At 31.6% G+C, this 25,819-nt stretch overlaps 1 protein-coding gene and 2 long non-coding RNA genes across 3 annotated transcripts in view; 1 reads left to right on the top strand and 2 right to left on the bottom strand.

Annotated features, from left to right (window-relative positions):
* LOC113509089 (cyclic AMP response element-binding protein A) overlaps positions 1-25,819 on the bottom strand; it is a 144,580-nt gene that overhangs the window by 48,708 nt on the left and 70,053 nt on the right. The window lies entirely within an intron of this gene.
* LOC128200857 (uncharacterized) lies at positions 1,334-16,122 on the bottom strand. The gene is made up of 3 exons (XR_008252921.1): positions 13,347-16,122; positions 12,272-12,317; positions 1,334-11,525 (listed from the first exon to the last, which is right to left on the bottom strand). It is a non-coding gene; the product is annotated as an uncharacterized LOC128200857 (long non-coding RNA).
* On the top strand, positions 8,490-25,106 carry LOC128200858 (uncharacterized). The gene is made up of 2 exons (XR_008252922.1): positions 8,490-8,551; positions 24,841-25,106. It is a non-coding gene; the product is annotated as an uncharacterized LOC128200858 (long non-coding RNA).

Raw genomic sequence — 25,819 nt, 5'->3', positions numbered from 1 at the left:
ATAGTTAAGGAAAGTAATATATCTTTATTAATAGATATTATTATTATTATAGACAGTAACAGACACCGCAACCTTAATTTATATGGAAACTATTCACTATTAAACTGCTTGCTTTGATGTTACAAAAGTTACTTATTGATAGCAAACCCCGTCTTATATATACATATATTATATTAAATCATTCTGAAAATATTCTATAGAGTAAGTATTGTTACTATTAATTTTCTAAAAAAAAAAAAAAAATTAATACAATTTTTATTTTACTGTTAATTTGGATTCAGAGCGCTGAATCGATTGTATCATGATCGAAACTAAGTTCTATTGTATTTAATTTAGGGATAAAATTTGACATTAGTGAAGACAAGCAAGAAAAAGAGTACACATAGAACTCTGTGCTACCTGAGCACTGGCCACTTAATAACCACTGGCAAGGTTGTATATTTTTCTTCGAAAGACAGTGAGGTATTCTTGGGTTGTTATCGTCAATACTTTCCATATATTCAAATATTATTAAATTTGTTAAATAATAATGTTAACACTACAACCTCTTCACTTTGTCTTTTATTATATTAATATAAAATATTGTCATATCCACTTGGTATAATTATTTGGTTTTGTTATATTGTGTACAAAATTGCATAATTATCTCATTAATTGCACAGATAATAAAAATTAAAAAAATCTCTTCAGCAGTAGCGTAATTGTAATACAAAACGAATTGTGTTTCAATATCACGTTTCATTGAGAAACGAGTGGGTTGTTTTGCCCTCGTCCAATTTTCCAGCTGCGCGGTCCACAGATAACGAGTTGACACCGACACACCGACGCGCCAGGGTTGCCAGATGTGTATTTAATTTTTCCCCAAAACTGTATATTATTTTCCCGAGAACGATTTCCTACAGGTTTACCTAGAAATTAAGATATTTTTTATAACACAAATGGCAAACAAGTATGGGTCATCTGACGGTGTGTTCTTGAGCATCCACAACATCAGAGGAAATGCAGGTGTTGTCGGCCATTGAAGGCGGAATATGACCTATTTTCATCTTTTAGTAAATAATTGCTGCAACTATTAAAGATTAGGTTGTGGACAGCTGACGGAAAATAATCTTAATTTTTTTTTTTTTTTATACAACTTAGAATGGCAAACAAGCTGACGGCCCACCTGATGGAAAGTGGTAACCGTCGCCTATAGACATGAGCTGTAACCATGGACATAACAGAGTATACTGTTTCGCCCATGATACCATGTATATGACATTATACGTAGTTTCATATATTTTTGTCGTTCAATTTACTACTATTTTTGTTAATGTAAATATGCATGAATAGATAGTTCGTTTCCCATTAATGTAAAAACTACCGAATGTATTTGAATAAATTTTAGACAGATATATTATTTTATAACTTAAAACATAGGATACAATATAAACATAATGATTTACACGGGTGCATTTACGATTTGCAAGTATCAAAACTAAAAATTAAAATAGGCACCTAAACTTGTTCACGATATTTTTTTCTTTCCAAAACTTCTCTAAGAGATATATTTTTACCCATAATTGCGAAAAACACCCCAATCTCCCAACATCCCGACACGCCTACATACTCGTAAATCGAAACGCAACAGGCGCTAGCGAACTCATCTATGGCTATGCATTTACGTAACCACAGTAACGAGTTTCGTAGCGTGAAATTATTTTTTAAATGTCACTTGAGTATATTCGAGTAGAAAAATGTAAATTGGGATGCAAAATTGAAAATTATTCTTGTATAATATCAGAATTATAAATTATTTCTGTTGATTATTTGTTATACCTAGATAAACAGTATTTTTCTGTATAGGTATATTATTTATACTTATACAAGTATATTCCTTTAATACAAATAAATTGTGTGTATTTGTTTATCTATTTATACATACATATCTGTCACGCCTATTTCCCCAATGGTAGGCAGGAACATTAAACATTAATGCTATATCTATATACCTATCTGTCATTAAATATAAAATCTGCCTACTTAAAAAAAAAAAGTCACAATATAACAAATTCAACAAATGTAATTACTAATATTATACATTTGAAATTAAGATTTCTTTTATGTTTGTTGACTGGAAAACTCTTTAACAATAATTAAGAATATGTTTCATAAAAAAAACAGCCTTTAATTGCAGCAAAACTATTTTTTTTTTCATTTAAAGTCTTAATAAATCAACCTTTTAAAAAAATCTATATGACCAATCTGTATATAAAAATAAAGCTGATGAACAAGAAGAAGATTTACATCTGACGGAGTTATAAGGTAACAAACGTATAAAAACTACAATCAAAATGAAAACAGCCTTCTTTTGAAGTAGATTAAAATAAAAAAAAAATACTTTAAAGAAACTTGAAAAGTAGTCAACACTTGAGGTTGCACGAGTCCAACGAGGCGGCGAGCGACGGGGGCGCGCCATTCGTTACGTCACGGAGTTTGTAGATGTCGTCACGGCATGTATGCCCCAACCTCCTCGCCCCTTGCCCACGCTAACACGCTTCAACCACCATTTTTCTCAATTTTCCAAGCGTCTACCGCCGGCTGCGCCCACAAGATAAGCTCCTAGTACAGGATTAAATTGGATTTAGTTACTATTTATACCTTAACAATTTTCTACGCGACACACCCGATTTTTTATTTACACGCAACTAGTTTACTAGCTAGTTACTCTTAAATGTAGTTGAACTAGATCACTGTCGGATAATTTCCTGTATAATAGAATATTTTTTAAACGATTATTTGTCATGAAAGACGGAAACGGGGTTGATAAGATTTTTTTAGTCGATGAATGCCAACAGTGAATAGACTAATATTTTTAAAACAATGTTGATGTAAAAAGATGGAGATTTGTGTGAAAAAATAAAAAAAAAAAACATTATGATAGAACCTTGGGAGTAATCCGGGAAAATTCGGGGCGGCTTAACGTTAAAAAGAATAACAAATATTATTTTTGTCCGGGGCAGTAATATTACCAGATCGGGCATTGCGAAATTGCAATAATACATGACAAGTATTATGGTTAAACATTAATAAAAAAAAATAAGACCAAAATAAGCTGTGTCAAAAAAAAAGTAAAAAAATCTGAAGGATGATGATGACGAACGATGTAACTAAAAGGTTCTTAACACGCTTTTTCACTCAGCACTATTTGTAACAGTATCTAATATATGAGGGGAAGTAGCATGTGACATGTACCTATTTCATATGAAATTAAACATGTTACTTATAAAATATTCCATACCTAATATATTTATATTAGTTATCCACGACTATACGCTGTATAATTTTAGTCTATTTACTCATATAATAATTTAGCGGATATATCTCAACACAGTGTTAGTATTACGTTATAATTATAATATGTATCCACAAAAGGCGAATGTCTTTATGTTATGCGTATTGGATTACATAAGAGTCCTTTTGTCACTCACCCAATTACTAACGTAATCGGCTTTGAGGTAATACCATTATATGTTACTATGTCGTCCTGTAGAGAACAGTTAAGACAGATCCCTGTTAGTGAATAATTTGTACAAACTAACGGTCCTCACATTACGGTTTTAGTGTAATCAACATAGTAAGATTTAACATTATTTGAATTTCATGATCAGTTATATTTTATCTTGGTTATTTTAATACTGGAAATAACAACAGTCTGTCCCTCTCCATTGCAAAAGTACTGCATTTTCTAACACCAGGTTTCTATAATATCAATTGGAATTGTGGTAATTTATACTTATTATAGATCAGACTATGCAGATAATAGCTGAAAGGGTCAAAGAACATATCACAGCTATTAAAAATAGCTAAACTAGCTAATTAGCGATTGCAGAACATTTACTGCAAGTGAGTACTAACCATTGAATCGAGTTTCACCATCCACAAACCATTTCCACAGAATGAAGTTTTTATTCAAGAATGTTAAGCGATTGAAATTATGAAACAAAAAAGGTTTCGAACTCTCCGTGACCTGGAATCCAGTAATCCAAAAAAAAAAACATTACCTTACTATAGTAAGCAGTTGGTAAATGCATCAAATAAAGACAGTGTTTGTGTGCAGAAACCCTCACTATAGGGATACAGTTTGTATGATGGAGGCAATGAGTGGTTAGAAGAAAATACTCCTGCCTCGAAAGCGAAGGTACGGCACCACTATATCAGTCTACTCGTGCCATAAGCAATAGTTCTAGTCGAGACGTCGAAATAACTCAGGAAAATTATCATAGTTTATCTAAATGATCGTGTTAATTTCCATCACTAATATTGCAACACAAAAGTCTAAAAGTCATTAGACTATGTGCCCAGTAAAACGATAGTATAAACCATACAATCGGACTTATAAAACTACCACCTAACAAATTTGAAATAGAATACATAATAGAACAGATTGGAAAATCCGGACAAACAGGAAACAATCAAACACCTGAGATTTAAATCGTTGTTAGTAGTTGTAAAATGAAATGATAACAACAATGATAATAACCAACTACTTTATTGACAAACACGTTTTATTTTCTGAATGATCATAATGTTACATAAATACGGAGTCGGAGCTGATAAGACTATGCGGCAGGAAGGAAACGGTTTTATCAAAGGAAACGCGTCAGTGTAATTGAATTAATTCGTGTAAAGATTTGGAGATATATAATTTTATATAGATGGCAATAAGTTAGTAATTCATGATTTATAATTATTTTTACTTTATACAATTTATACAATTAGTTTCACTACCACTACCACTACCACCGAAGGCATGCGCGCGGCGACAATCGACGCAACCAGAAAGCGTACCATGATTTTTTTTCCGTAATTTCGGGGATGAACGAAACCCAAATTTGATGTTAAAAATACATAATATATACAATTCAAAAATATTATAAATGTTAAAATTTCGTTCCTTTAGACTTTTATGTTATAATTTGTAATAAGCCAAATGTTAAACTTAGTTTTCTAGGCCGATTTTGGTATGAACGAAAATACGAACTTGAGTCCGAAAACTCGGAATTTTATTTCATGGTAGCTTCTAGCGCGCTGGTTACGTAGAGCTGCTCGCGATACAGCCGTAAACCGCGCTCATGAATAATGCTTCTATTGAGTTCGAAACTAATCAAGTATCCCCACATTTAAAGACCTGAGGGTCTAGCATGAAATATTTTCCGAAATTTCGGAGCCAAACGAAAGAAAAATTTGATTTTAAAATTGCATAATACAAGCCGTTTGGAAATATTAAAAATGTTAAAATATTGTTCCTTTGGATTTTTATGATAGGATGTATGACGAACGAAATGTTAAACTCCATTTATTGGTCCGATTTTGGTATAAACAAAAACATGAAATTGAGTCCGAAATTTCGGAAAACATTTCATGGTAGACCCGCTGAGTAAAGCCAACATAAACAATCACTATATAGTATGATTTACGATAGTTATTATTCAATAATTATTTACCTCATTTACATTAAACTGTCAAAATATAAGAGCATAGAGATATAAATATCTCATCACTCTTTTGATGTCATTATCTATTTAATTTTATGCTAACTTGTAACCCCCACCGCTCCCCTTTCCTTTCCCACATAAGTCCCTTATTCCTCTCATTTACCAATTTCCTTCACGCATTTCCAACGTTCCCTTCCTTTCTTCCTCAATCCTTTCCTCCATACCGTAGGTGACAGAAACCATCAATAAATGCATTCCCAAAGAGGGTTCACGTCAAGCAGGTGGCCGGTCGTAAAACTATAAGCCAAGTCTTTTTTGTAATATGTAATGTATTTATATAATAAAACTACGCCGACCCCAAATAATAATTGGGATAAGGGTAGGAAAATGATGATGATGATGATGATGATGATAACTTCTAATGCTTCGAAATAACTTTTGAATTTGTTTCTACCATATTTATGATACTACGAGTATATATTATATGGTTATACGTCTTTTACACAGTAATAATAGTTTTAAATAAGATGTTCTAGCGATTGCCTGATTATTTATCACACGTGTTAAAACATGCCACATATTGTTTGCAATATCTAAAAAAGAATTGCTACAAAATGCCTCTTAAGTCAAAGTCAGTGAAGTACTTGTCTGGAATAAGTATAAATCATTATATTATATATAATTTTATTTATTATAATTATAATTTTTCATTAATTGATTGACCTGTCAAAATTTAGGTCTGGGCAATAAACAGACCGATAAAAATTTATTTATGTATTTTATATTGCTTTCGAAGTTCGAAAATACTTTTTAAAACTTTTCTTAGGAATTTTAAAAATTGAGTTGTTAAATTCATATTGCACGACTAAACATTTTTCTTTTTTTATATAATATTAAGAAGTACGTAATATAGTATAGTTTACGCCATTAATACGCATATTGCTAGATTTAGGTTTTTGTTAAGTCTAATCGCGATAAGAGCTAAGATACCCATAAAACTCCATAAACAAACAGTAATCTCTTAGTTTTAAATCCACTTTACGATATAAACTCCCTTAACGGTGCAAGTATTCCTTGCACAACCATCTCGTAGCAATGAGTTCACAACCATAAAACAACATGCCAACAATCCTATGCACTTACAGATTACATCCTGATCACGTAAACGTGTTTGCAAATTATCACAACGTTAACATTCAGTACTTATATGAATTTTACTGGAACATCTTTACAATTGTTGGCCGCTGTTGCGAATATGCTGTAGAGATGTAAACAGTGATATGCCGAGTCCAGCTGACTCGAATACGTACTAGGTACAACAGGTACTTATTATACAGAATTCGGATACATGATTCTCGAATACAGAATTCGAATACTTGAGTCTTTTGACTAGTATTCGAGTATCTTAAGTATTCGTTTTATAATTTTATACTTATTATAATCAATTTATCGTAAGCGTTTATGTTTCTTTTTTATCGTTTCATTCATTTTTCTCCTAATGACTAAAGGAAAAGTAATAAAATGATTGGCGATTTATTAAAAATCAATTGAAAACGAATACAAGATTCGAATACTGATCCAATTATTCGATTACTAGGCTGAGTAGTGGACTGCAGTTAGGGAACGATTTTTTTAACGAATAATAAAGTTATCGAATATCCAAAACGAGGACTTACTAATGTAAAAGCATGCCAATGCAAATTCATAACAGTTTTGTCACTGAAATCTTTTGTTTGTCTACATAATCGCATTATACATATTAACTCATATGACAAAGTGATTCATGGCATCATAATAATGTTGGTGAAGACATAAAAGTGTCGGGTGAAAGGCGAAAATAGTATTCTGCTTATAAGATGGGTAAATGCTTCGATCATTAATGATGATCGAAGGGTAATACGAAAGGTCGACACATGACCTTTCACTGAGAATGGATTGTAAAAGTAATCCGATAACCGTCTAAACAGAAGTTTAGTCTACATAAGACTAGAAATATGTATTGAGATATTTGTTATAAGTATTTTATGATGACAGGATTACGATGCACTAAAGAAACATCTGATCTGGTGCCGTTCCATTATAACTTAATTATACAAAATATTAGCTTTTTTCTGCAACTTCGTATAACCGAAATATGTTCGTAGGGCGTTGTTAAATAAAAGTAACCTATGTCTTTCTTCGTTCTATATAGTATGTGTATATTAAACTTCATGATTATTGGTTAAGCAGTTAAAGAGATAAGAGTTAACAAACAAAACAAGAAACACACTTTCACATTTATAATTTTACTAAGGATTCCATTTAATTAAATATCACTACCATTTATATTTATGTACGGCGACCTTTTTATGTGTTTTAGCCAGCTTTTTTTATATATCTTTTAATGTGTTTTACTGTAGGACTGTTTGACAGGTTATCGGAAGCAAAGAGTAGATGACCTATTATCCAAGTTCCAAATACGAATAAAAAAAAAAATAAGAAAAGTTTTAACCTGAGATTCGATATTGGAAATTCCGGATCGCGTTATCCGACTAAGATATCACTACTCATATTTCAATTTCACTACCAAGAGAATACATAACTTTACTAAGATTAAATTCCCGTTTGACATCTATTAATTCGAACACACATCGCAATACACGATACACCAAAGTAAAAGTATGTTGCAAGGAATATAATTGCTCAATTATAGAGTGTCAGTGTTGGAAAACAGTGCTTGAGTGTTGGCCCGGTTATTCTGTATCTAGTATACAAGTATAGGTATACACTGGTGCTCGTGTTGGCCCAGATCGACAACAGCTGACATTGCACGGGTTGCATGTTGCTGATAACATGGTAATGTTTATGATTATATATTAGAATATGACGCTACGACAATGTATTAATGATTATACAATAAATAAATGAATAATATTTATTATGTAGTTTTAAGATATAATAAAATATAAGTACTATTCTTTTCTTTTGTTTTAAATAAATTAAAGAGCTTATTACTTTTTAATAGGCCGGCAATATACCTGCAATACCTCTGGTGTTGCGGGTGCCTATGCGCGGTGGAAGTCACTTACTATCAGGTGAGTAGTATGTTCGTTTGGTCTCTGTGTTATAAAAAAATATATATAGAAAATTTTAAATTTAATACAAGTAAATTTTGCTTCGTAAAAAACAGCAACTTCAACGACTAAATTAATATAACGGAACCAACACTGGATACTATCGATTGCAAAAAAGATAGTCAATATCGGTTTAGTATTTAGAAAATATACCATATACATACTATACAAAAAATACACACCTATTACGAACTTCATCTTTTTTAGTTTTTTTTTTTTTTTTACAATACAGGGGGCAAACGAGCATGCGGCTCACCTGATGGCAAGTGACTACCGCCGCCCATGATCACCCACAACACCTACGGCATTGCAGGTGTGTTGCCGACCTTTTAAAAGATTTTTAGTATTCCCAAAAAATAAAAATATATAATTATATATTACATTTAAATAGTGAAAAATATTGAGAGTACGAGTAAAATAGTGTAAAAATTTCATCCTTACATTCAAGGACTACACATTAGTTATGTAAACAGCCGTATGCGCATGCATGAATAGTGCAATATATCTTTTTGTGCCGAAATATACTACTTATTCACTTTCGCATTCCACGCATGCGTGCTCTTCGTTTAATCGTATTTCAGTTTCGTTGGACATAAATGGTAAATTGCCATGAAACGGAATCTTTTCTTGTGACATATCAAGTTGTGCGCAACTTGACAGACACTTAGAAAGTTTTATACTTTTTAACCAATGACGCAAGGATAGTCGGCGCGCGTAATGATTGTGATACAATGAGAATTCACGTCACACAGTGACAAACATTTAAATGCAATTTACCATTCCTAATTCAACTTCTATTACTGTATAATAGAGTTCAAAATAGTAGTGTTGTTGTCTATAACTGTACAGATTTGCGGGCGAGTAAGCGCCCATGCATCGGCATATTTTCACACTGAAGCCAGCTATGCCGGTACGTGAGTTTGTACGAAAAGGCCGTGGGAATGTCACATTCTTTTGTGTCTATGCTAATAAAAATTTTCTTTGTAGTTAAATAATCGGAGGAATAGATAATAGGTTAAAACGTGATCAAAATGATCTTTCTAACTCGTAGATAAACAATGCAATCTACAATAAAATTAAATAGCTTGTTCACACGTCTATGCTAATAAATATCTCTGTGTATTATACACATTGCTGTGCATTACAAAGTAAATGTTTTAGAAGCAGAAAAATTAAAATTTTAGACAAATATTTTTTTACTCGGTGATTAATATTTTTTCAAATACAATTACAGTTATAATATAATAATTGAGAGGGAGGGGGGGGGGGCTACGTTTGAATAGATATTAATTTCTCCTTTCACAGCAATAAAATGTTTTATATCTAAATTTTCTAAAGTTTAGGTTACCATTTTGTAACTTTTCCACTTTGTGTAACCATTTTTTCTACTTGAAATATCTGTAGATTGTTATGTAAATAAGAACTATCACTTTATAAATATAAGTTTGATATCACAGAAAAGTATTCCTTCAATCAGATTCAGATATAAATTTTAGTATGAGAATATTAACGTATTCCTTGAATGTTAACAGACTTCAATGAACTCATCTCATCGGAACGAGCACCACGTGCAAGTTCAATAGCTCGTTAATTACCACATGATTAGTATTCGAGTCACATTGATTTTTATAGCTCCATCAAAGGCTCCAAGATACAATCGGAAGGAGGTGCTTGAGGCACAATATTGAAATGCTATGTTTGTCACTATAATTGCTACTTTGACTTATACATGTTTGTGCAATTAACTTTTATAATATATTTTTTATTACTACACAAGCATACGGCTTATCTGATAATGAAGGGTTACCATAGCTATAGACGCTTGCAATACCAGGAGTCATATATGTGTCGCCAATACTCAGGAAACCTTTTGAAAATAAGTCTGGTTTTGCCTTTTTTGAAAAAAAAAATATCCATTTTATAGTTTCCAAGATAATCTCGGCAGAAAATTCATTACAGAGTTATGCATAATGTAATACACGTAATTAGAATTAAAATATACACTTAAAATTTTATTATTAAACTAGTTATGTGATAATTGTTATGATATTCTTAATCTGCAACTTCAACACAAATTTCGATTCCCAATTCCTGTTTTTTGTCCTACGAAACAACGGTTTCTTATTTCTTATCTACTTTATGAATAAGGAACTTTTTTATAAAACTTCATACTTCTACACTTACGAATAATATATACACTCGCTCGTTTGTTATTTCACGTTGCATAAATATAAAAATAAACATGGTACTTATATCTTTTTAGACTCATAGGTTTTTTATACTATGCGTTGTTTGTTAGTCAGATGGTTTATTACTCATAATTATGAGAATTTTATTAAATAAATTGTAACATAATTGTAAATGTTGCTATCATAGAAATTTATATTTCAATTTATAAATACCAATAATACAAGGTAATAATCATAAATAAGTAGTAAAAGCCATAAGAATATTAAATAGTAGCAACGCTTATGCGAAATCACAAAATTTATTCGGTCGAAACAACTAATAAACGACTCGATAAATGTAAACGGAAATATAATCAAGTTGAGAAGAAAGAAACTCAACAATTCCCAAGAATGTAATGGATAAAATTTAATATGTTTTATGATCGAATCACTACAATAAATTCTTTATAACATGTTATAACGAAATTGTTTAATAAAACTTGAGTGTCTATACATGATGTTATAAATATTTTCTCGTTATCATATTGTTTACATAAAATTGTTCGAAATATTTTCTAACCCGTTTCAATACGAGGTCTCTTATATTTTCCATTCTTTTTTGTCGTGGTATTTATTTCCAACGGGACGTGGAATCGATGGTCCATCTTGCTTGCTATGTAGCCGTTCACCTGTTGAAATGCAATCCACGTAAGTCCAAGGCCTGCTTTCCTCTGACTAATAAGTAGGGTTACCACAACGGTTATTTTCTGGAATGTTGTAATTTGCATAATTTAGGGTTGTCTGGTTTAAAATAGATCTACAATTATTGTAATGTGTAGGCACCGATTGTAAATTTGACGTACAGAGTAATTTTATTTTTATTAGTAATTTACTTTCATTGACCAATAAGTGGATTATTTACATAGAACTATTGTAAATATTTGGAATAAAATACATGAAAGGTGTTAACAATATTAACAGAGTGCTAAAAAATGTTTTGAAATTTTTATATGTTGAACATTATGCTTGTTTACATGTATTATTATATACCACTTATATTTATTTACATATATTATTTTAACAGTTATAAAAGACTTAAAGTATTTATATTGGACACGACTTGGCGCACGATCGGTAAGCCCACTATAATTGACATGTAAGTATTGATAATAGTGAGTACTACGACCCCCACTGATATTCTGTCAGGTCGACTACAACACGGTTCCCTTAGACACAATCATGAATTATATTCGATATATTCGTCACGGTGACCAACTGAGCTGACTCCATTCTCACTTATCATCTCTTACTGGTGTATACCATATATCAATAGAGCAGACAATAAAATAGTAACACTACCATTCTACTTTCATACATTAAAAGAAATGGCAAGTTTATCAGTGGGTTTCAAATAAAGATAAATTGACTCGATCTTTCTCTTTCAATTTAATGATAAAAACAAATATTTAGTATTAGCAACCCTGCACAAAATATTATATGAAAAATCACTCACAATCTGGGAAGCGAATCATTCCGTCAAACGTATTTAAATGGTTACCCTGAAACGTCCAATACCAGTTGAATAGACTAAGTGAGATGTAAGGCCACAGGAGGCTCGGGGGTTGTAAACAAACCAGCGTTTAATGCTCAAGGCTTGCGTGTCCTTTATGTGAAGGTTTCAAAGGTTATTTACAAGGATATTTCAAAATTGGAATATGCTTATAGAGTAAATTACGCACCAATACTCTGAATATTTGTTTTCAAAAGATTTTAAAAAGGTAAAGGTTCACCTTTGCTTACATTGTTTCTATATATTATTATTATTATTGTATGTTTTAGTGGAATAAAGATATTTTCAAAAAAATCTTAATTGACTGCGTTTTGTTTGTGTGAATATTCCGTTATATTTTAATTACGCTAAAGACATTTTAATGAGTCTTTTTTTAATCGAAAGCATTTTCCCTGTAGGTTCCTTAGTAGTTGTAATTTCTATTTTCGTAAAAATTTAAGATAGTTGTTTTTTATATTATAAGTAAGTAAGTGCCTATATATTATTTTTTGTACTTCAAAGTAAGATCAATACGTATACGTATATGTTCAAGCTTTTAGAAATAATTTATGAAAAATCAAAATTATAATGTTAAAATCAAATCGCGCAGCTTTATCCGTGTGGTAGTGGAAATTAGCTTTATTCGTAAAATCGTTTATAGTGAATACAGTCAAAATAAAAGCAAATATATAAGAATACAGTTAAAATACAAATAAATACGAGTAAATGACTATACAAGAATTGCGTCTCTTGGCAATTTCCACAGATTTCAAAAAGAAGGAGGTTTCTATTCAATTCGGGTCAATTTTTTTTTTGTTTCCTACCTCGTAACTCCGTTAGTTGTAAACTGATTTGGAAAATTTTTTTATATCTAAAAATTTATAAATTGGTCCCAAAGAAATTTTACCAAAATTGGTACAGTAGTTTAGTTTTAAATCAACATAACTGATTTTGCCACAAGTGAAGTCGGCTATTTTTATTGAAAAACAATCTTAATTTTTATATGCAACTTAGAATGGAAAACAAACAGACGGCTCACCTGATGAAAAGTGGTAACCGTCGTTTATAGATATGAACAGTATTATGGCCATAACCGAGAATATTCTAGATAACAAATTGACCGTGCGACCTTATTCGCCAGACTAGATGTTTTGTATGAAGAAAGGACTGAAACAAAAAGGTGACCAGCACGAATATAACAAAAGGCAGTCGTGATAACGTTTAACAGTTAACTATTGATTCGATATAAATAACGGGACGCAAACGGGCGGTCGGCGCCGCGGTGCGTTTTAGGTAGTGCTTGTAATATAATAGTGGCATTTATAAACTGGTAATCACCTAGTCATTACAAGTGATACGTTGATAATCGAATCTGATCGTCGCATGAGCACAAGTAAATTATTAAATTAAAATCAGGCTATCAGTTACATAGTTATTTTTTTTAATATTATCAATGTGAATTAAGATCCGCCGTGTGGTCCCGGCATAGAATAGGCCACTTCTTTCGTAGGGGTAGTAAGAGGCGACAAAGGTTTATAGTCGATGGATAGGCAGCGCGTCTCTCTTTAAATATCACGCGGTTGCCAATCCGCCTGCCATGCGTGAAAACTATTAGCAAAACACCCTTTATGGGAAAGGATTATGTCCAGCAGTGGACTGTTAAAGGCTGATATGATGATAAATTAAGATTGTTCCATAAGCACAATCGATTTCGCTTGTTGCAAAACCAGATATATTGATTTAGAAACTAAACTACTTTTAATAAAATTTCTATAGGACAATCTATAAGTATATTCTTTATATATGGTAAGGAAATTACATTGTACAGAGGCATAATACCTTAGTTTTCAGAAATGGCAACACATGAAGGTTACCATGGGCGACACAGTATACTCTGTTATGTCCATAGTGCTGTTCATGCCTATAGCTACTAATATTATAATACTATATGCTGTAGGCGACGGTTAGCACTTTCTATCAGGTGGTCCGTCAGCTAGTTTGTCATTCTAAGTCGCAACAAAAAAAAATACACCGCTGTGATTCGAATGCAATTAATGAAGAAGGATGCTCGAAATTTCCACGGTAATAGAAGGTAGCTATTTATCGTTATAAATGACGTAGGTTGACTACAAACACACTGCCGTCTCTATTCATCAACGATCACAATATTGACGTTAGAAAGAAAAAAAAAAATATTAACCGCAATTTACTGAATTTCCAATTGATTTTAAAAAAAGAAGGAGAGTTCTCTATTTGGTGGTATTCTGTATTTATGTTTGCTTGTTAGTTTTAAGCCAGCATGGAAAATTATTTTTTATCTCAAAGTATATACTTATAGACTTGTCCCGTAGTAATTTTCACGATCGATTCAGCAATTTAGATTCGTAAACAAAATAACTTGATTTTTAAATCAAAATAATTAATTATTCAAGTAGATTTTTTGTGGAACACAATTTTAAGCGATACATTCTGATATAGTAAAACAATAATATCAATAAAAATAGAAATACAACCAATTTTAGCAGATTTAATGAAACAAATAAAATTGATCTGTTCGTGATAGGTCAACCTAACTCTTTTCATATATTTTTAATTGGTTGCGCTGTCCTTTTATGCGTCATTCTATCTATATACCCGAACCATCGTAGCATGCCCTTTCTCATTCCCATACAAGTAGTTTCATGCTGCTGTGTCAGCCTTACTCAGCATTTTGTTAGCAGTAAACAGTTCTAACGGTTACGTTGAAACAAATTGATAACGATCAATCTAAATAACCAAGTCTGGTTCTTGTTCCCAAATGACTGGAATGTATAGATTTTTTTTTGTTTTTACCTAACTGTGTCATGAGAGCTTATAATGTTTTATGTTAAATATGTATTTTATGTTACTGCATTTCACTTGAATTGTTCAATTGTCATTGTATATTTTTATGTTTCTGGTGCAGTAAGAAGTTAAATAAATAAATAAATGTTTTTATTCTGTACTAGTTAATTATCCTGTACTAGTTTTTACTCGCGACTTTATCCGGGATAAAAAGTAGTCTGTATCCTTCTCCATGTCATGTAGTATATGAATACCAAATACCATAATGATTGGAAGATAATAGAATGGCTACAGTATACGCCGACGGGGCACCAATGAGGGATAATAGGTGAGGTTGAAAGCAGATCAGTTAGTCCATTGTAACGAATTCAATAAAAAATAATCACGACGGTTTCCAAGGAAATAAGGTTGGTCCCATTACTAATAATTCCTTTCTCTATAATAATGATTGGTTAAGCCTAAGGCACTAAGAAGTAATAAACATATAAATTTAATAAAATATTATTATAAGCATGTTTCCACAAAAAAAGACCGGTGAAAATATGAAATTAGGGGGGGAAAGGGATTGATAGTAATGCGAATTACCAATCTCATTACTAGAAATATACTCTGTCAGGTCGACCTCCACGTGGTGCCCTTGGAAACCATTGTGCTGAATTACAGATGTATTCATCACGATAGGCTAACTGACCTGCCTTTGCATTCTCACCTATTATCTCCCACTGGTGCACCGCCAGCGTATAGCGTTAGCGCCAGCAGGGTTACCATTCCATTATCATCCATTAAAAAAATTGAATTAATAAACAAAAATCTCTCAAATTGGGTACTCATGAAATTTTATTAACGTTATCGGTGAGTTTTAGAACGGCAAGATTTTTGGGTTGAATGTCCTTTAGTCCCGCTTTATCAAAGTCAGGCTTTTAATATTTTTTTGTATTATGATATAAATAGAGTAAATATACACCGTAATAAAATCTGAAATAATGATTTAAACTTACTAAATCTTGGTGTAGTGAAGATATATGATTCAAATCTGCTTACCTGTAAAGACAAAATGACGTTATATTATTGAAAACGTTTAATATTTACAAACATAATGGTTCACAATGCACTATACATTTGTTTATAACTTTTTATAGTATGAACATACGATACTGGTATATACCTGCTTCGACCCCGTCAAATTTAAAAAAAGTAGGTATCTATCTATACGTTTATGGAAGTACCTGCCATACAATTACAGAACAAGTTTTACTTTTAAAGTTTCAGTTATAATTAAAAACAATAACATTCCATAATTTCAATAATTGAATTTATTATTATTATTATCTAATGAACACCGTTTTAAAAAGCGCTATTTATTAAATTTAATGATCATTCGAAACTTAGTACAAATGTGTTATTATATATTTTCGTGTGGTAATTAAAGCTGCTCCCAATCTTACGGTACAAAACCTTGTTAATACCTTAACCGTTACGTTAATTTTAACTTTTAAAGTATATTACATACTTATGATAATTTTAACTTTTATAATACACTAGCTTTTTCTCGCGGCTTTGTCCGCATGACTGCGATATGTTCACTGACAGAGATAAAAAGTAGTCTTTACCCTTTTCCATTCTATATAGTACGTGTATATCAAACTTCACAGTGATAGGTTAAGTCGTTAAGGCGTTAAGAGGTAACAAACAAACAAACTTTAGCATTCGTATAAACTTATTACATATTATTTTTAAAACTTATGTTCATTTTTTACCAATATATATATGTATATGTATAACATTCGTTGGAAAAGACAAACATGGTAAGTTCATAAAATTCTATTTAAACATATACCATTTATCTATTTATATGCTTTTGTACATTTTTAATATAGATATTAGGTTATAACAAAAATGTACACAGGCGGACTTGTCCCCTAAAGGGATTTCTTCTAGTCAACAAGAGAAAATATTTATAGGATTTGTATAAATATATCTGGCGCAAAAATAATATGATAAATAATAAATTATATTATAAATAGCTATTATATGTTTAATTTTGACTAGGTATTATCGAGTTTTATCTTAGCTGTACAGTTTTTACCTTTGAACACTTTATAGTTTTCTTCCAGTTTTTCAAAAGTTGACTGTAAGAGATCCCTATATGGGATATAAATATAAATTATGTACAATAAAGATGTTACAATACAATACATATAAGTAACTCAACTGTCAATAGTATTATAAAATGTTGTTTGAGCTTGTATAGGCTATTACCATATTAAAGACTTTGTATAGATTATTTAAAGGAATGTTGCGTTGGGTTGGTCATTTGGAGAGGATGGATGAAAGAAGAATTACGAAAGAGATTTATCGAGCAAGAATGAATGGAGATGTCGGTAGGGGCCGCCCTAGACGGACGTATGTTGAACAAATAGGCGACGTGCTGAAGAAGGGCCAAATTAAAAGTACCCGTAACCGGCGAGCGTGTATGAAAAGATTGATGAATGTGGAAGAAGCGAAAGAGGTTTGTTTGAATCGAAGCATTTGGCGTTCCATTGTTTCTGCCTACCCTAATGGGAGACAGGCGTGACAGATATGTATGTATGTATGTATAGATTATTTCAATAGAAATGAATGAAAATTTAAACAAATGAATAATTGACCTGACCATACCTGTTGTTGTTTAATAGCAGTACAAATAAAAAAAAAAAACAATTAATTGATTAAATTTTTTTGTTTCAAAAATCCTGTACCATATTTGTAAAGAATGGCAATAAATTTATTATTATTATTAAAACTTGGTTTTCAACTGACTTCAAAAATAAGGAAGTTCTCAATTCGGTTGTTTTTTTTATATTTGTTACCTTATAACTCCGTCAGTGCTAAACCGATTTGCAGAATTCTTTTTTATCTGAAAGGATATACTCGCCGATAGGTTCCATAGAAATTTTATCAAAATCGATTTGGTAGTTTAACTTTTAAACTAAAATGACTAATTTTGTCACAATTGATTATCGATTTTTTGTCGGACAAAATTTTTAATTATTTATTTATTTATTTCTATCCTTTTAGCATTCACTTATAATATAGGTATTGGGTTATACCAAAATGTACACAGGCAGACTTATCAATTAAAGGGATTTCTTCCAATCAACCTTGAGAAGTTTATTAAGTTATTATTAAGTACGGTTGAAAGGGACTTATTATTTGTTTACGACAGTTAATTATATTGTATCAAAATTGTCGAAAGGTCCAAATTTACTAGTTACAACGCATTAGAGACCTTTCTGAACAACTTTCACTGCGATCCAGTTGAGTTAACCCATTGTTAAAGGACAATGGCGGTGATTCCACTTTCACACGCCCTCTGACGCTCGTTCATTCATAATTGTAACAGATGATCAATGAATGTTTTAATGAAGCCGGTGATTGAATTGCTTATATTGCTAAAAATATTTTTTATATAAAAAAATAATTTTTATATAATATAAAATATTTTTATTAATGTTGATTTTAACATATATGAGTTAAATAATTATATTTGAATCATATAAAATACAAAATGAATTTTGATTGTTAATAACATTAATAATTTTCTATTAAAATGTTCAATAGCCTTAACATTATATTTATTAAAAATATCAATTTAAATATTTTAAGTGTATTTTATTTAAATATTAATTTAAAATACAATGTAGGACATATATCCTACTATATGGAGTAACGACTTCAAATGCATTGCAGGGAGTCAGTGGCTACAAGTGGGTCAGGACTGTTCCTTATGGCATTCTATGGCAGAAATCTAAGTTCAACAATAGACAGATAACTTTTATTTTTGATTTATTTTCTATTATAGTTTCAACGTCTGTCAATCATCAGATTTTCAGGAATTAGATTCATTGCACCATAGACACATTACTATTTTTTTTTCTAATTTCTTTGCATTGTACTCCAAACTTAATTAATAATCATCTTTTTGGGATTGTGATGATTTAGATTTAGATGTATTACTACATCCAATAACTCTGACCAATGGTGTCCTAACAGTATGTAGGATTTCTCTAGAGTTTTTTTCAAAAACGGTATATTAAGTTTCTTCAGCGCCGGCAATGCTCACGACACCCCTAGTGTTGCAGGCATTCATAGACTGCAGTGATTGTTTACTATCATATATTGTGGTATAAAAAAAATATAAATAAATCCGTATACGGTTTCGGCAACGACAATCACTTCCCAATGGCGTAGTTATCAAATTTATCCATTATCTCACCTCTCAATGTTAATAGCTGCGTTGGCAGGTGTGGTGTCAGTTGTCGACCTTCTACGCTGCCCTGCCACTACCACCCGTGGCCATTCCTGTTTTTACGTGCGCGGCACTTGAAAGGGCCGTTCTTATAGAATATTTGCAATGCTATTTTTAATACAATAAAAAGAATAATAAAAATCGGTTTAGCGGACTAACTTTTAACGTAATCGAATTATTATTAATAATGCGGACTATCAGTTCTATTGCTAGCAATATACCCTCGTCAGATCGACCTGCACGTGGTCTCTACTGGAAACCATAGTGCTGAATTCCTAGTGTATTCATCATTATAGGCTAATTGACCTGTCTTTTCATCTTATACTATTAGCGCAAGTGGGGTTACCCTTCTATTGTCCTCTAATAAAAAAAAAAAAAATAACTATATCGAATCTATAAATAATAATGAGAAATGCAGTCGAATTAACAACCTCATTTTAATGTCAGTCGAAGAGTAAAACAGGTAGTCAATATAAAGTGAAATGACATTCACATTTAAATATTTGTAGGCAAAATATTTGTTGATCGAATCATATTGTTTTAACCCAAATTTTGTGATTGCTAAATCACAATTCTTATGCTATGCTAACATGTAGTTTTTATTGGCCAATTAATATAGGACGAATGGTGATGCATGCATATATTTTATGATGATTCAGCTATTTTCATGTATATGTTTACATGTACATTTTAAAATTCGATCAAGTAACAAACAGATAGATGTAAATTATATACTTAAATTAATAAATATTTTGTTGATTTACCTTTTTTTGTAGTTTACCTATACCTACCTATACCTTACATAGATATATGATATATTAGTTCTCAGGAATAGCAACGCATGGGAGGTATCATAAACGAATCAGTATACACTATATTGCCTATGCTACTGTTCATGTCTATAGACGACGGTCATCACTATCCATCAAACGGGCGTCAACTTGTTTGTCATTCTAAGTTGCATATAAAAAAAAAAAGATATAAAATTGTTTTGCATTGATTTTAATAGAGTTAGGGTTAAAAAAGTTTTACATAGAACAAGACCTAGGATATATTATAAACCTAGAACACAAAACCAGATTGTTTAAGACAATAATAATAATGCGAGTTTTTTATAGATATTTTTTAGCAACTACGTATAGATTAAAGTTTGGAAATTATTTAATCGTATGGCAAGCATTAGTATGTAATGTGTTGACATTTTTTTATTACTTTTCCACTGCGTTTTGTGACTTGTTGATATTTATTACCATTTTATTTGTATCAGAGATTCGCTTTCACGACTTGTGTCGATTTAACATTGCAGTCACGCCATTGATGTGCATGCGTGGTGTTTATTTTGATCATATCTATAAAATGGAAAGGTAAACGATACTTTGTATACAATTTATATATTATTATACTATTTTTATGGATGTCACGACGTGTTCCCAGTATTAATACACGCAATAGAATCTAAACAAAGGAGATCGCAAACAACTGATTTCTGATTTTATTCTAGATTATGTAATTTATTGAAAAAAAAAATAGATTACTACAACCGTCGATGATAATATGTATAATAATACTAGCGACCCGCCCTGGCTTCGCATGGGTAGATAGATAATGATTGTACAGCCTATGTTACTCGCTGAAAATGTAGCTTACGTACTATAGAAAAAAGAATTGTAAAAATTGTTGTTTATTGAAGTATATCCATTATGAAGTATAAACAAACATAACAAAAATTAAATGACACCTACCAACATCATACATAACATCATATATTAGAGTATGGTCCTTATACTATGTCCTATGACCTGGTTATGAGGAACTAGGCAATGGACATCTGGGGGCACAACTGAAAACACCCAGCCCTGAGTCAATTCAGAAAGATTCATATTCTAAATTGTCGTGCCTGGCAATCAAACCCGGATCTCATTATGCAAATCAATGTCACTACCGCTGCATCACGTCGGTCGTTAAGATTTATAAATCAAAATCAAAAACTATGCTACTAGTAAGTTGTAAATGTGTATTCTGTGATGTCGATGGTGCTGTTCATTTTTATAGGCGCCACTTTCCATCAGGCGGCCCGTTAGATATTTACCATTTCCAGTTGCATTAGAAAAATGTAAATACGACGAGAAAACTTCTATAGAATCAAACTATAAGTATATCCTTACAGGTTAAGAAAGAATTTTTTAATCGATTTATACCTGATAGAGTTAGGAGGTAACAAACATAAAAAATACAACCGAAATGAGACGCTTCTTCTTTTTGAAGTCGGTTGAAAACAACTCCATTTTTAATCGAGTGTGGGTGAATTAATTCTATCATATAATTTACGAGATTTGCAAAGTGGGCGTAGAAATTATGAGTGTTAGTCATTTAAAAGGTTCAAAAAAACTTTTATAAATTGTAAACAATATTTTTGTTATGATATTAACTATCATAACAAAAATATTGTCATTTAGTTATGACAATATTACATGTACATGTCAAAAAGTTATGGTTAGAGTTAACAACGGTCGTATAACAACTCAATGGCACGATAAATGAAATGCTTGGTAAGGTGTGACTGCTCTTTAAGGTATAATGGGTTGAGCGTCCTCACCCGCCTGCTTATTAAACGATAACCTCTGACTACGATCATGTATGTATTTTTGAACTGACTTCAAAAAAGATTCTTCGTTCAATTAAGCTTGCTTGTGTCTATTTTAAGCGCTTTATGGGAACAGTGTATGAATACAATGTGTTACTCATTGAAACTCCTTTGTAATTGATATGTAAATTTAAGTCTCGCCACATGTATGTGTGGAATTGTGGACATTATTTCTCTTTTTCTTTGTATTTTGTTTTCGGGATATATATCTGTATATATAAAGTTTATCTGGTTATACATATGTATATATATACCTCTAAAGATATTCCTTTATTCTATTGTATGACTCTATACATTACTCACTCCTTTTTATACCCTGGATGTGGTAAAAGGCGAATACGGAAATAAAGTACAAGATGCCACTTCAAGATAAGGATTATTTTAAACAAAGCCCTATATAAAATAGTAAATACATACATTTTGTTATTTTATTAGAAGACCCGAATCTAGTAAGTGGGATATTAATGGTGATTATAATTATGGTGTGGTATGATACATTATTTCGAACAATTCTTTCGCCAATGGTTCTTTTTTTGAGCAAAAATATTTTTTCCCGTATTGGGTTCACATTTTTATTAAAACTATTATTGATTAAGATTTTTGTAAAAATATTTTTTATAAAGTAAAAAAAAGTTGACAACCAAATTTTTTTACAGTAGTTCTGAGTTGCATAAAAAATTTACTTTATTTTTTCATTGATAACATTGTTTTTTTTTTTTTGTAATAGTAAGAGGCGACTATGGGAACTTAATGGTCAAGAGATGGGTAGTAGCGCCCCTCTTAAATTATCACCGAAGCTAAAGCCAACCCTTCTGCCAAGCGTAGCAACTAATGGCAAAACCCCCTTATGCGGGAAGCCTATGTTCAGCACTGGACAGTTAACGACTGATATGATGATAACTCCACTTTTATTTAAAAAAGCAACAACAACTCGTTCTTCTCAGCTGAAATTTGCATTACGAACTCGCCGGTAGAATAATGACTATTCTAAAATGCTTATAATTTTGTTAACTTGAATAAAAAAATATTTTTATTGATTTAACAATTTTGTTTGATTGATATGTATATGTATGTGGTTGTGTATATATGTATGTGTATGTATATGTATGTATATGTGTGTATATGTGTGTATGTATATATGTATATAATTTTTATATATTTTTAATTTGCAAAAGATGCTTTTTTAATTATAAAGCACTATCATTCCTACTTGTACAACAATTAGTCCATTACCTTAAGATTGTCTTGAAAAGATTGCTCTCAGCAATAAGACCACCTTACTGTACTTATACAATTGTATCGTTGTGTTTGTAAATTGTCTTGCTTATTTCCTATATTGTATAATGCAAATAAAGTATACTCATTCATTCATTCATTCAATTGTCCCGGATTTATTATGTTTTAAGATTACATAAATAAGTCTCACTTTTGATGACTAATAATATTCGTAATCATCAGTAGGTAAATCATAATAAAAAGTAGTACATACAAGAGAATGATTATAACAAAAACTAATTGCGCCGTGCGCATTGCACAGTTTAGAATCTAACAAAAGTCACGCCGAACTGTTCTGACATTCGATGTGTTAGCTACTCTTTAACTATTATGGCATATAGGATAATTGCATCATATCTGAACTTAATGACTTTATGTATTTAAAGTCATACTTTTTAAAAACAAATAAAAGCTACCTCGATTATTTAACAGATTAAAATGCAATTTTTAATGGGTGAAGATGGAATGGTGTATGCTTATACTAACGGTATGACGAGCTACTAGAGAAGGATGAAATGATGATCACGAAGTAAGGTAGTTGGCCCGATACGTAATAATGGATTCCAGAGGTGGTCACGTGAAAGTCGACTTACTTGTCAGGGTATAATGGTTCTAGCATCCCCGCTATTAATAATTCCTCTCGCTTCAATCGAGACGTTAGGATAGTATGTAATTAAAAGACAATAATTCATGGTGTAATATCGACGTTGGGAAGGCAAAATGTATTAAGCGCCAACTTAGCTAATATTGAGTTATCATTGAATTTTGCTTTTTTTCTACGTTGAATGGTATTTATTAATAAATTAATCAAAGCAAGTTAGTGTAATTTAACCAAGTCACGAAATGGCCGAGCACAGATTTTTTTTATATGTACTCTACAAATTTTTATTTGTATATTTTAACATTTTTTTTATGCAACTTAAAATTGCAAACAAGCTGACAGTCCACCTGATCAAAAGTAGTAACCGTCGCCTATAGACATGAACAGTACTATGGGCATAACAGAGTATTGTTTCGCTCATGATATCCCCCATGCGTTGCCATCCCTGAGGACTAAGGTGTTATGCCTCTATATCCTGTAAATTCACTGCCATATTTCACCCTTTAAACCGAAACACAATCATGCAAACACAACTGCTTCATGGTAGAAACACGAATAGAACAGAGATACCCAAGCAAACGACTTTTGTCAAAGTCTTCTTCTGATAAACGATACAGAACATATCAAAAATACAAAAGTATTTTATCGTTTTTTACAGCTACAAACTGTTTCATTATACCAGACATTTACTATATAACCTATTATCACTCATTTTGCCTTTTGATTTCTTTTTTTTTACATTCCTGTAAAACTCACTACTACTATTCGAATGGGGGCAACGCTCTTTGGTGTCAAACGTTTCTAGGCCATTTTCTCTATACACAAAGACCTCTGGCATGGCTCACCGGAGAATGGATTCTTAAAATTGACTAAATGGTATTTAATACATTTTACCTTTCCAGCGTCGATGTAATGAATCGCCTGTTAATTCGACACGTTCGTCGTGCCATCGAAGGATACGACGGGCGAGTGCAAGTTGACGCAAGGCAGTGGTTGCCACATACTTGGTTATACTCCAACGGAATGCAGGAAACACATCTGTATTCTCAACAGTCGCATTCATATTTGAATCAATGTAGATAGGTAGTACATATCCAATTTTGCAATACGTAAAACATAATTGTATGTAATTTTTAGCAATTTCCAACAGAATAAAGTTTTAGTTTTTTTTTCGGCTATTATTGTGAGATTACGTTGACAATTTTGAACTGATTTTAACAGGTCTGTTTTTTTTTTATACCACTAAAGTGGTAAACCAGCATACAGCCCACCTGATGGTAAGCGATTACCGTAGTTTGCACGACTGCAATACCAGGGGCATTACGAGTGTGTTGCCGACCCTGAAGAAACTTCTTTATTCCTTTTTTGAAGAACCCCATGCTGTAGTCTCTTGGAAAATCCTCGATAGAGAGCTCATTCGCTTCACCTGAGCGTTTTCAATCAATCTGCTTTATTCCGGTGTTTAAAAATATGAATTTTTCTTCGATTATAGTCCCACTTTTCTTCGTAAAATATTATTTAGAACTAGCCACATTACTTAAAACAGACATATTATTGAATAATAACTATCGTGAGTCATATTGTATTGTTATTATTTACGCCTGCTTTAATCGCTTTTTAAAATCGGGGATACCCGAATAGTTTTGAACTCAATAGGTACCCTTATTTATGAGCGCGGTTCATGGCTGGGTCACGGGCGGCTCATGAATAAAACTACAACCATATTACCTGAGATGATAAGAGACGATTGTTTTCTTCATAACTAGCTCCTTAGTACACTTATATTTATTTTGTTCTTTACTATTTACATTACAAAATTCTTTAATACAAAAGGCGGACTGAATGTTATATAACATTTGAACTTTTGTCAAAAAGGAACAA

Source organism: Galleria mellonella, unplaced genomic scaffold (genome assembly GCF_026898425.1).
Source record: "Galleria mellonella isolate WM207_F2 unplaced genomic scaffold, CSIRO_AGI_GalMel_v1 utg300, whole genome shotgun sequence".
NCBI lineage: Eukaryota > Metazoa > Arthropoda > Insecta > Lepidoptera > Pyralidae > Galleria > Galleria mellonella.
Note: the sequence above shows the minus strand (reverse complement) of the source record. Positions and strands in the feature narration are given on the sequence as shown.